This window comes from Stegodyphus dumicola, chromosome 7 (genome assembly GCF_044657685.1).
Source record: "Stegodyphus dumicola isolate Sdum_Otavi_A_Nest chromosome 7, ASM4465768v1".
Lineage (NCBI taxonomy): Eukaryota > Metazoa > Arthropoda > Arachnida > Araneae > Eresidae > Stegodyphus > Stegodyphus dumicola.
The window spans coordinates 110669133-110681239 of record NC_140774.1 but is presented as its reverse complement, the minus strand read 5'-3'; the positions used below and the strand labels follow the sequence as shown (position 1 = coordinate 110681239).

Sequence of the window (12107 nt, the reverse complement as noted above, 5' to 3'; positions counted from 1 at the left end):
TAGCTATTTAATTAATTACTCTTCAAGATTAAAGAACTCCAATTGCATTTGTGTTTTTTCCCTCCCAGTAGTAAATTAAATCGATTGCGTAATTATCACGTTAGATTAAAGTAAAATACCTTTAGGTTTTAGGTTTAAATCACAACTTCTGTCTGTTTTATTGTAAGATTTATGTAAATGCAATAAACGCACATTTTCAGATATATTTATTTATATGGAGAGCTTATCTTACATTCTTATTAAAAGTAAATAAAAGGTTTCTGAATATGTTATGCAAATTCTATTAGTTAACAGAGTATTTGTCACAGAATAATTAAGGCATATTATGAATGTATACCTACGCTCTGGTTTCAGATATTTGCTATCGGCTTTTCTTCTTTCAGTGACGTTATTCGATAGTATGTAAATCTTTCGTAAAAATCAATGGATACATTTATGGAATCTATGGAAATTTAAATTATATATCTAAAACAGGATGTGTATTACATTTGAAGATTTGTATATTTTGTATTTAAGCTTGTAAATTATTTTGTTGTACACTGCGAAAAACAAAAATGGGGGACTGTTCGATATTTCCCGTTCTACTGGACCGATTGACAAAATTCAAATTGCGTTTTTCATGTCTCGAAAGCGCGACTTAGAATAATATAGCATTGTTATACTAGATATTTTGGCACAAAACCGAACCTTTTCTGAAATAACTTACCAATTTTTTTCCATATTTCGTTTCTACAATTCAAATTATACCTAAATATTAAATTTTGTAAAATTTGGTGCGAAATTTATGGAGAAATTCACAATTTTATCTTTGCGCCTTTTTTTTTCAGTTTGCGCAAAGAAAAATTCACTTGGCGAGCTTCATATTATATGGCAACCCATTTTCCTTTCAATTATATTATGCCGGAGCGGAAAAAAAAGGCATGTCGTTCCTACCTTCTTACATTGTGCATGGGCGGAAGAAAAGTGACATTGTTCCTACTTTCAAATAATTTTACCAAAGTGTTTAAACGACATTTGATGTTTTATCGCTTTAAAAAAATACACCAAATTTCAAAACGCGCCAATATATATATTTTCACATGTATCTTCGGAAATTTTGAATAAAAGACTCATTTTTTGCGGGTATGCTTAGAAATACGTCTAATTTAAGATTATGGTAAAACTTTTATAGATTATAATTCATGTTTTTTTGAAAAATTTATAAAAATTATTTAAAAATACAGATTTTTAAAATAAATAAAAAATGGGTGAATTTTCTTTGGAATGAACCTGAATTTCGAAATGTGAAAGGAAGAATCAAATACGTTTAATAAAAAAGAGAGATTAATAAATATATACCAAACTTAATTAACATTGAGGAGCTAAAGTTTTGAGGGCTAATTTTGTAAAACCTACTCGTGCGATTTTTACAAAACTTGGTAGTTTGGTGTAATTTGAGTCGTAGAATTAAAATATAGAAAATAATTAGTATCTTATTTCAGAAAAAGTCCGATTTTGTTTTAAAATGCCTATATTAGAACAATGTTATATCTAAATCTGTCTTAAGTCGCGCTATCGAGACATGAAAAACGCAAGAATTTCGTCAATCGGCCCAGTAGAACGGGAGATATAGAACTGTCCTCTTTTTATTTCCCCCGCAGTGTACATGCTTCTTCCTGTTAATAACCAAAGAGCAATTATTTTGAAAGACCAGTCGATTTGAGTGAAGACTTTTGACTGTAATTCTCCCTATTTTCTTTGACTTTCAGAGAGGAATAATTTTATTTGTAGCTAAAATATCATTTTGATTTTCTTGGTCATCAGTAAATCAGAAAGCTTGTTCTTTAAAATTTTCTGTCTAGTTCAGAATCTACTAATAGCGAGACTAGTAATATAGTATTCTCTCCAAGCACCAACACTACAACCCTTAAGCGTCTTTAGCAAGCTGTTTCAAAGTACCACCCTTTTTGAATAAGACAAAGAACAACCAGACGCCATTATAAGAGTATCAACTGTAATCAAGTAAAATTAAAATTAAAATTTTTGCCCTCGTAAAATTTAAATGTTACATCCGACCATTTTAAAATTGTGTTATATAGCATCGGATGATTTTAGAAGAACCAACTGAGGGATTAGAAAATCGAATTATTAAGGGCAAGTAAGCTAGATTTAAGACACGTGTAAAAAACGTAATTGTAAATTCTTATGAAATCGTGACTGTTAAACCCGTTGAAAATTCTAGTAGTTAAACCCAAAACGAGAGATCATAATAATATCGCTAAAGATGGATCCGCTTTCCGTAGTCAAATTTACCCGCCCCAGCAAGATGTTGAAAAATAATATTCATATTAGTAATGCAAATAGATTCAGTGTTTTAAATAGTAATATGGATGATGATAATGTTGATAGGAAGTAATATAAATAATGTTGATGATTGTATCAATATTTTTATGGATACTGGAAATGCTTAGAACGCACGTGCTTCTCCATCGGCGTGTCGCGTATGTTTGATGATTTTGTAAAGAAGCTCTGTAACGAAGCTAACTTTGTATTCACAGCTAGAATTGCTAGTGAGTTCCTTAAAAATCTACTTTCTGGATAGTAATCATCAGAGATTAATGACTAAAATAAAATTCATCACTATGTTATGCACAGTACTTCTGCTAAAACAATTATGGTTGTTCTTAGAGGTATTTCTTCGGACTGGTCCCTGATGAAACTCAGCAAGAACTGTTATGCTGAAGTTTTAGGTTAATCCGATGTAGCTATTTCGTACTAGATCCCCTATGCTTCTTCATCAGGCTCATTTTGTTAACGAACCTGGATTTGAGCTCAAATACAAGACGTCAAGCAGCTTATGTGTTTTGATATCTCTCTTGATGCATATAGATTTAAAGGAGGTCTGGCCCAGTGCCGGAACTACTAGTATTTTTAACCATTCTTCTCAACAGTGTAAGTTAGCCCCCAGATCTGTGAAACGTCACTTACCTGACAAAAGCTCTGGATGTGAAGCCAAATGGATCTCAAATATGACGTGCTAGTTCGGTTCGGGGTTCGAGTCCCGGCGAACGGGCTGGCTGCATGGGCGTTTTCTTGGTTTTCCTTATGTGTAACGTGGATACGAGCCAGTTTCCCTTAAAAAGACCTCCACGTGGCATCCCTCCCTTTAGTAGTGACAAAGGACAGAGCACATAATAAGCAAAAAAAAAAAAAAAAAAAGACTTACTGTGACTGTTGACTGCCGCATGCTGCGAATTACAACTAATGTCCGATAAATTCTGCTAAACTTAAAATAAACTATTCATCACTATGTTATGCACAGTACTTCTGCTATTAATCACTATGTTATGCACAGTACTAGCATTCTCCATCACTACCACAAGAAGAACATCTTATCAAATGATTTATCTCAACCACGTGCTCTGTTCCTTTGTCAGATGTTTGAAAAAATACTTTGGAACCCTCTGTCAGGGAAATAAGAAATCAACCCACTGGGAACTCTAAAATATTAGATAATTCAGAAAATTTTCCTAAACTTGTTATAAAAGATTCACCTCAGAAATAAATACTAAAACGTTTTCCTCCAATGGAGGGCTGTAGCTACAGAAATTAGAAGTACTCTGAACAGAAATCTCTACCTAAAAAAAAAAGAGCTCAAAAATAAATCTGAAAGCAATTTTCCTGCTGTAAATAATTTTTGTAAAATAATTAAAGAAGTATCTTAAGTTTATTCACAATTTCCTATTACGGATATCCTTAAAAATTTCGATGAAAGAATTAATCAAATTAGAAATTACAAAAACCCACAGACAAATTAATCGTTATATTTAATCCTTTTGAGGAAACTTTTAACGGCAGTTCTTCTACTAACAGAAGGCATTGACATCACTTTTTGCGTCTAAATTGCATTATGGTTTTCACTAAACGTTTTCTTACCTATGGTGTAATTGCTAATTGGATCAAATTTCTTTTATATCTTCCGTTATACTGCTCAATTTTTTTGTAGTGTCGCTTTCATGTTTAATTTTATAAGTTGTATCTTTGGGATATTTTTATACTTTTGGTGGTATTGCTTGCTGTTTCGTAATGTTGTACTTTTGTGCTGTTGTTTGTATTCGATAATTTATTGGTAATATTGTATTTAGGAAAACTGTATGATTATTTTCTGCATTGTAGTTTTTATTCGGTAACTTTTTGGTTAATGTTGTACTCAAGGTTATTCCATTAGTAATTTAAATATTGCACTTCGTGTTAAGTAATTTTGGGGAAATATTAATTAAATATATTTCTTACTACTTTTATCGTTATTATATGTGCTTTTTGTTTCCTCTATCATCAGCTTCCTTATTTTTGAATGTTACTTCGCCAGAAATTCAGTGGCCCACGTGTTTTTAATTATGTCATCTAACTTTGATTTCCAGTTAACGCCATGCGCATCTGTATAATGCTATTTTCAGTATCTTGCCAAGTCCGAGTGATATATTCAAAATAGATAAAGTTTTTCAATGGAGATCGGTTTCCCTAGAACCGTTTACTCCGATATTGCACCACTCGTTTTAAACAGATGTCTGAGTGACAGAGAGGTACTCAAAATACACAGCGAGCCGAAAGTCCTCTTGAGGAGGCCGTGGTGGAGAAAGAAGAATGGGATAGCTCAGGACGCATTCTCCATCAAAATTCTAGTGGCGTTCAACAGTTAGCAAGGCCCGGCGATATGTAATGTACTTCGGAAATGTGCAGGTGCTGCCCTAGCTTCATTTAAATCAGATATCCTTAACTTCAGAATTTCTTCACTTATAGATTCCTTCATTTCTGTGAAAGTATTTTTACCCTTGAAATGACTACTTTCTGTTTCCATTCTACATGAAGGATGAAGTGGAGAGAGGGAGATTCTCCAAGCATTTATTCACCCTATCGTTAAAAATTCTGCAACCAATCATGTTTCGCAAACCAGTTCAAGGTCAAGCTATAAGGTATTTCTCCCGCCTTCGTGGTGTAATTGTCAGCATGTTCGGCGCATATTCGAGAGGTCCGAGGCTCGAGTCCCGGCAAGGGCACTGCTCAATTTTCACGTCTTTTGCTTCCGAAATAGCTGCACCAATTCCAATAGCTGCATGTTGTTTTTATTTCTGTTTTTCGTAGATTTATGCTTCAAATCCTTTTTAAAGTTAGTTGTGTATTGTAAGCTAAAAACGTCAAAACGAAAGTTTCTAACACTTAAAAAGGAAATGTTGATTCTCGAGGAGGAGAATAAATAATAGATAAAAAATGTAAAGAAGAAAGATATTGCTCCGGTATTTTTGCAAGGTAATTTATCGACAGTCCTGAAAAATCGGCATTAAATTACATCAAGCTTTTATTCCACCTATCCAACGTAATAAAACGTGGACTTATGAAGACCTTAATGGCGTTAAAGTTGCTGCACATGGTGACAGCAAAAAAAATGTACCGGTGTCAGGGCCATTGATACTGGGAAATTTTAAGGAAATTGCAAAAGCTTAGGATAGAATGAATTTCATGAGAGCAATGTATGGCTAGAGAAATTCAAAAAAATACATAGAGTAGTTGCAAAAATCATGTATAGTGAAAGCAACGATATTAATGAAGATGACTCTGTCATATGGAAAGATCGAAAACAAGAAGAAATCATGGAAATTTGCAAGCCAAAAGGTATCTTCGCCAAGGAGGAAAACGGTTTATTTTATTAACGTTTACCTTAGAGAACATTAACATTAATGTTTTGGCGGTAAGAACAGCAAAGATTTACTGTGTAAAAATACGGAAGAAAATGAAAAACTGTAACCTTTACTTACAGGAAAGAGTAAAAATCTATGATGTTTTAGTGTATCAAATCACTGGAAGTAGATTGTGATTTCAACAAGAGTTTATGATCTCAGATATTTTTGAAAAGTGGCTGGAAATTTAGATATATACATGGCTATACAGAAAAGTCAATTTTCTCTATTGATAGAGAACAGCAATATTAAGATATCAAAGACAAATACGAAAATGTTAACTTTTCTTCCTTTTCTCCAAATACGGTTCCAAAATAGCAGCCTATGGATTGAGGGGTGATAAAACGTTCTAAGATGCATTATCGCAAAAGAACTTTGAAGAATATCCTAATGGGAATTGAACGCAATCAGCCTTTAGGTATAGTAAATTTACGTGACGGCGCATCAAATTTATAAAATTACAGAATTAGGATGTCACTGAAAAATACTGTTCGCAGTTGCTTCAGAAAGACTGGGTTCATCACTAAAACTGTGTAGTACTGAAAATAGCAGTAGCAGTGACGACAATGGGCAACCTGAGGAAGTGAGTAAAATGTTGCTGCCTTGAAAAATCAAGGACATTTAAAGTATAATGAAGAATTACAAAATTATTTTAATGATGTTTAAACTTCAGCAGTTTTACTGAAGAGGTCATAATAGAGAGCATAAAAAATAGCAACTTGAAAACGATTGAGGAAGATAATTCTTAAAATGAATGTGCAAAATATTTATCAGAGCATACTATTGCGTTCTGGGAGTTCGTGTATTTGGAATAATTGATTATAACATTTCATGAAGAATCAAAACACAGTTTATTCGCCAGTAAGCACTGTTACACGGCACAGTTCGAAAGACAAGTTAACAGTCGTCGAAAAACTACGATAAACACGCTGAAACAAATAGCACCCCAGCTTTTAGGCTATTACGATGAAGACAGCGTCACGGCAAAGCACTAACGTACAGCTCCCGGCTCGGTCTATCGCTGTCAAGCTAATCTTTGAACTCAAAACATTAATAATCCGCGTATAGGCAGAGTATACACAGCTTTAACCTACCTTCGAGAATATTTCAGAGAAAAGCGCAAAGAACGCGGTCTAGAATGTTCTCGCTCCTCCTATGGCATATTGCCAATTTTGTTTCCAAATTCACCAAATGGGCGATTTCGCTCCAAATGAGTCAACCCTGCTTTTTCCTGCCACTTTCTGGCAACCATAATCCCGTTTTGCTGGGAAGCTATATCACCGCAACTGTGCATTTCTCAAAAATATATTAAATGCGTTTGATTCGCGGTTTTCAGTTTTAAAAAAGTGTACCAGAAGATATTTTCCGTGCATTACAAAGATGTCAGATTTATTATAACATAAAGTTAACGCAGATTTATTATAACATAAAAATTCCCGAAAATCAAAATAAACTAAAGCAACTGATTCTTTTTCGAAATGAGTTCATGTAGTTCTTGCACGTAACTCTGATGGAATGGATATATTAACGTATGTAATTGTGACTTTATATTTAATTTTACCACTATTTTACATTTAAAATTAAAACATTTCTCATCTTAAATCTTGTTTTTTTGATAACCTCCATTTTCGGAATTCCTCAGTTTAGCAAAGTTTCTCTCGGCATTCTGCAAATTCCATTAAACAGAGTTTGACTGTAATACCGTAAAATAAATAAAACATAAAAATTCGTTAAACGCATAACATTTCCCATGTTTTACAAAACCATTTTTATCTTAAACTATTTCTCACAAACGAATAATGCTATCAGTTGCAATACATCAAAACTCAGAAAATAAGAAAGACTACAACAAAAGGAAAAACTAAGCTATATATACTTTTAGGTGCCGACACTCGAAGTGACTGAAGAAGCGGAAATTCAATTCTGGCATTTCTATTAACAAGAGAAATTAATGACAAAACTATGTGGAACATAGTACCTCGTCTTTTATTTATCGAAACGCTGTTATAGACATGTGGTTGCCTCTTTTTGCGTCTTGTTTTTCCTCGGCATACGTGCTTGCTGGAAAAATTATTGATCCTTTGGTAGCTATGACTGTTAAGACTTTAGTAAAGTTCTAATGGCAGGTATTATTTATAACTGCATATTGTTGTGTTATTTTTTAACAGCTGACACAGAAAAGGCGGTAGAAAGTTTTGCTGACAGACATTTTAAGGAGATATTATCAAATTTTCACTTATATTTTAGTGTATATTTATTAAATGACACTACCATATGAGAAATGACAGATCTAAGTTTCCTAAATAACAGATTTGGTAAATAATTTGATAAAAAAGTTTTTCAAGCTTCTCCAGATGATTTTTTTTTTATTTATAATATCATTTTCTAAAACTCTGAGTATTATGAACATATTTTTGAAAAGACAGCTAAATTAATGTTAATTGTTAATTGAGTTGAACGAAGAACAGTAAAACTGTCAGCGCCGCTGCTAAAGTTCTCTGTCTAAATTTCAAAAACTCTATTCTTATTCTTATATACATGCACTAGCTAAAGTGCACTAAGCAGAAAAAAAAGGGGGGTACATTTCTATCATTCTACAGGGCTATTGACGAAATTCAAATTGCGTTTTTCATGTCTCAAAAGCGCGACTTAGGAAATGCATTAAATTTTCTAAATTTCTAAAATTCTAAATTTCAAAAACTCTATTCTTATTTTTATATACATGCACTATTTAAAGTGCACTAAGCAGAAAAAAAAAGGGGGGTACATTTCTATCATTCTACAGGGCTATTGACGAAATTCAAATTGCGTTTTTCATGTCTCAAAAGCGCGACTTAGGAAATGCATTAAATTTATGTATAGCATTGTTCTAATATAGGTATTCCGACACAAAATCGGACTATTTTCTGAAATGATATGCCAGTTTCTTTTCATATATCGATTCTACGACTCAAATTATGCCTAAACATTAAGTTTTGTAATATTTGGTGCGCAATTTAGGGAAAAATTCAAAAAATTTATCTTGGAGAATTTTTTCAGTTTGCGCCAAGATTAATTCACTTGGCGAACTTCTTAACTTATAGCAACCTATTTTCCCTTCCTTTTTTCATTGTAAAAGAGCGGAAAAAGTCATCGCTCATTATTTCTAATAATTTTAACAAAATGCGTAAACCACATTTTGCGTTATTATCGCTTATAGAAAATATGCCAAATTTCAAAACGCGGTAATATGTAAATTCACGTATATCCTAGGAAATTTTGAATAAGAAAATCTAAATTTTTGCAGGTGTGCTTAAAAAAACATCTACTTTAAGATGATGGTAAAAATTTTATACCTTATAATTCAAAATGTTTTTCGAAAAATTTATAAAAATTACTTAAAAATACAAATTTTAAAAATAAATCATAAAAAATAGGCGAATTTTATTTGGAATGAGCCTAAATTTCGAATTCTGGAAAACGGAATCAAGTAAGAGCTAAAGTTTTGGGAAATTTTGGCAGTTGAGTTTAGAACCGAAATATGGAAAAAAAAAATTGCATGGCATTTCAGAAGAGTTTTATTTTTGTCAAAATACCTATATTAGAACAATGTTATATATAAATTTAATGCATATCCTAAGTAGCGCTTTTGAGACATGAAAAATGCAAGTTGAATTTCGTCAGTCGGCCCAGTAGAAGGAGAAATATAGAACTGCCACCCCCCTTTTGTCCGCAATGTAACTGGCATTGCCCAAGCTTTAACTAGAGTGAAAAAGCTTCAATTATGGATGGATGGAAACCGTATTTTGAAATCTAAGGTAGGCAATAAGTTTCCTTTTATTTTGTCTCTGGATGACTAACATAAATTTTTTTCAAGTTCAAATAAAGCTGTAGAACAAGAAAGGAGGCATGTGACAGGCTTTAGTGGGAACTTCTATTTATTTTGTTATCGGTTATGTCTTTTTTCGAAAATGTTCATTCCGTAACTCACCATTCGCTCCGCTGGCAGATTTCTTCTACGTTTTCGAAACATTCAGAAAAAACTGACAGAGACTTAAGTTCAGTTTGAAAATTGTTGCTCTTTTGAAGAATAATTAAATACAACACCAGCTAATGATTTTAGTAAGAACTTATAACGGAAACATAAGAACAGCGACGTGAAACTAAGATGGGTAATTTGAGCGTAACGTTTCAATATAAACACCCTGAGTGATATTTTTGGTTTGGGTCTTGGAAATCTTACGCATGCAGACATCGACGTTCATCTCGTTTTCAAGGTCAAATATATAAATTTTCATCTTTATGTATATGCACAGATAATTTTAAATTAATTCAATTAGTTATATTTCATAGGTCCAGTTAATAATTAATAATAATTTAAGTGATAATGCGTGGAATAGTTACGTATAATGTTAATTATGAAATTTTAGGTTTTAGAACTTTAGAAAACAATTCTTAAATCAGTACACTTCTTAGCCTGAACAGATTGGAATCCTTTTTTTAACCCTGTAATTTTTATTTTTATTTTTTGATATTTTTAAACGTGTTAAAACTTTAATGGCAAACGTTTCGCTGTGTTAGACTGTAATCTGAAGTTTTCAGAGAGAAATATTTTTATATTTTATTTTTTGAACTTTTAATACTTTTTTCATATTTCCCAAATATAAAATTAAACCCTGCATTGTAATATTAGACTATAATCGCAAGGTCTCAGACATTTTATAATTCCTAATACTACAAATGCTGCTGCTGCAACAATATTATTATTATTATTAGCAACATCATCATTATTATAACCAATATGTATTAATAATATTTTGTTCCCATTTACCTGCATAGTTCATTGTTGTTAGCAAATGTTCACTTATTTAAGATAACATTTAGGCAAATATGAGAACAAAAATCATAAGTAAATGATGTTTGAAGGAAATGGAAATGTTTCTTTACGCATTCCATCTAATGTTGTAAATTTATAAAATTTCTAGATGCTTTTAATAAGAGCCACTTGTAAAAAATACCTCATACCTCTTTTTTTGTGCATTTTAAAACTACTACCAGAGTTTTATGCTAACGTCAGCTTTCACAGTGGATCTTCTTTTTATCTTGTAAAGTCCTGTAGGGTAACCTGTATAGGTTAAATACGAACACTGCCCTTTAGCAATGTTCCATTAAAAAGGTTTGAGAATACTTCTCCTTATTTCAATCAAATCTTTATCCCTTCCATCTCGCAGACTATCAGCCTGTAACAGTAGATATAGGCCACATAAATTCGAATAAATTGTTCCATTAATACTTTCCGTTAAATGACGAGATTAAAAAATGACCGAAAATGTTAATTATTATTTGGCATACCAACAGAAGTTGACTGAAAAACTTTAGTACTATGCATATATATGTAGTGCATGTATAAACATAATTGTTTTATCCATTTTCTATGATTAGTTAATCAGATACTGCGTACAAAAGTGGAAAGGCAATTTGCCCATTTTGCAGCTTACTCCTAATTCCTCATGAATAATATCATTAAAGACTCAATACTCAATTCAGAGTATACAGTTTTAAAACTGTAATCCAGAAAAAAAATTTAATTTCAGATAGAGTCGAATAAGACATAAAACGTATATAATTCACAATTAATTAAAAATCTTATGTTAGAAGTGCGAAGTGAAAAAATGTGTCTGGCGTGGATCCACTTAGCTGATCAGTGTTTACTTTTACACAGTAATAAGTGTTGCCATACTTTCTTTTTTATATCCGCTGCAAAAATCATATTTAGAATGAAACTGATGAAGTTAACTGGATTTACTTCGAATATCTTTACCTGTAAAAAGTGCTTACGCATTCGGATTGCTAAAGCTAAGTAAAGTTCAAAATTTGATAATTGAAAATTTTAAAAATAGCAAAATGCTTAGTTAAATTATTTTGTTTTAAAACTGAGGGTAGAAACGATTTGTAAAATAATTTAAAATTGAGCCTAATTTTTAAAACTTTTATTTTGGAAAAAAGTTAAGATGTTATTTTTATAGATTAAAATTGTGAATTTTGATATTCCAATAATAAAATGAATAGGATGCTCTTAAATCTTATTATTATGATATAATTTTACGTTTATTTGTTCTGTTTATGATAGCTTCAAAATATTATAAGAGGGATGAAACGGTTTTAAAATATTATGATGAGACATGAGTTGCCTACTTTAGTTGCTGTTTATTTTAATTATTATTTATTGTTTGGCTGTTATTTCCAGCTGTAGCAGTTACATGAGCATCTTGGCAGAGTTTCACGTGTTCGCTTATTCTTTAGAGAATATCGGGGGAGCTTACTAGCATCTATTAACTTACGCTTTTTTAAACTAATCGGAATATTAGATGTACTATTGCAATATACATTTCTCTTCAAAAATTATATTAGTTT

At 31.9% G+C, this 12107-nt stretch overlaps 1 long non-coding RNA gene across 1 annotated transcript in view; it reads left to right on the top strand.

The window, feature by feature from the left end:
- Nucleotides 1-12107, top strand: part of LOC118201608 (uncharacterized) — a 130381-nt gene that overhangs the window by 59775 nt on the left and 58499 nt on the right. The window lies entirely within an intron of this gene.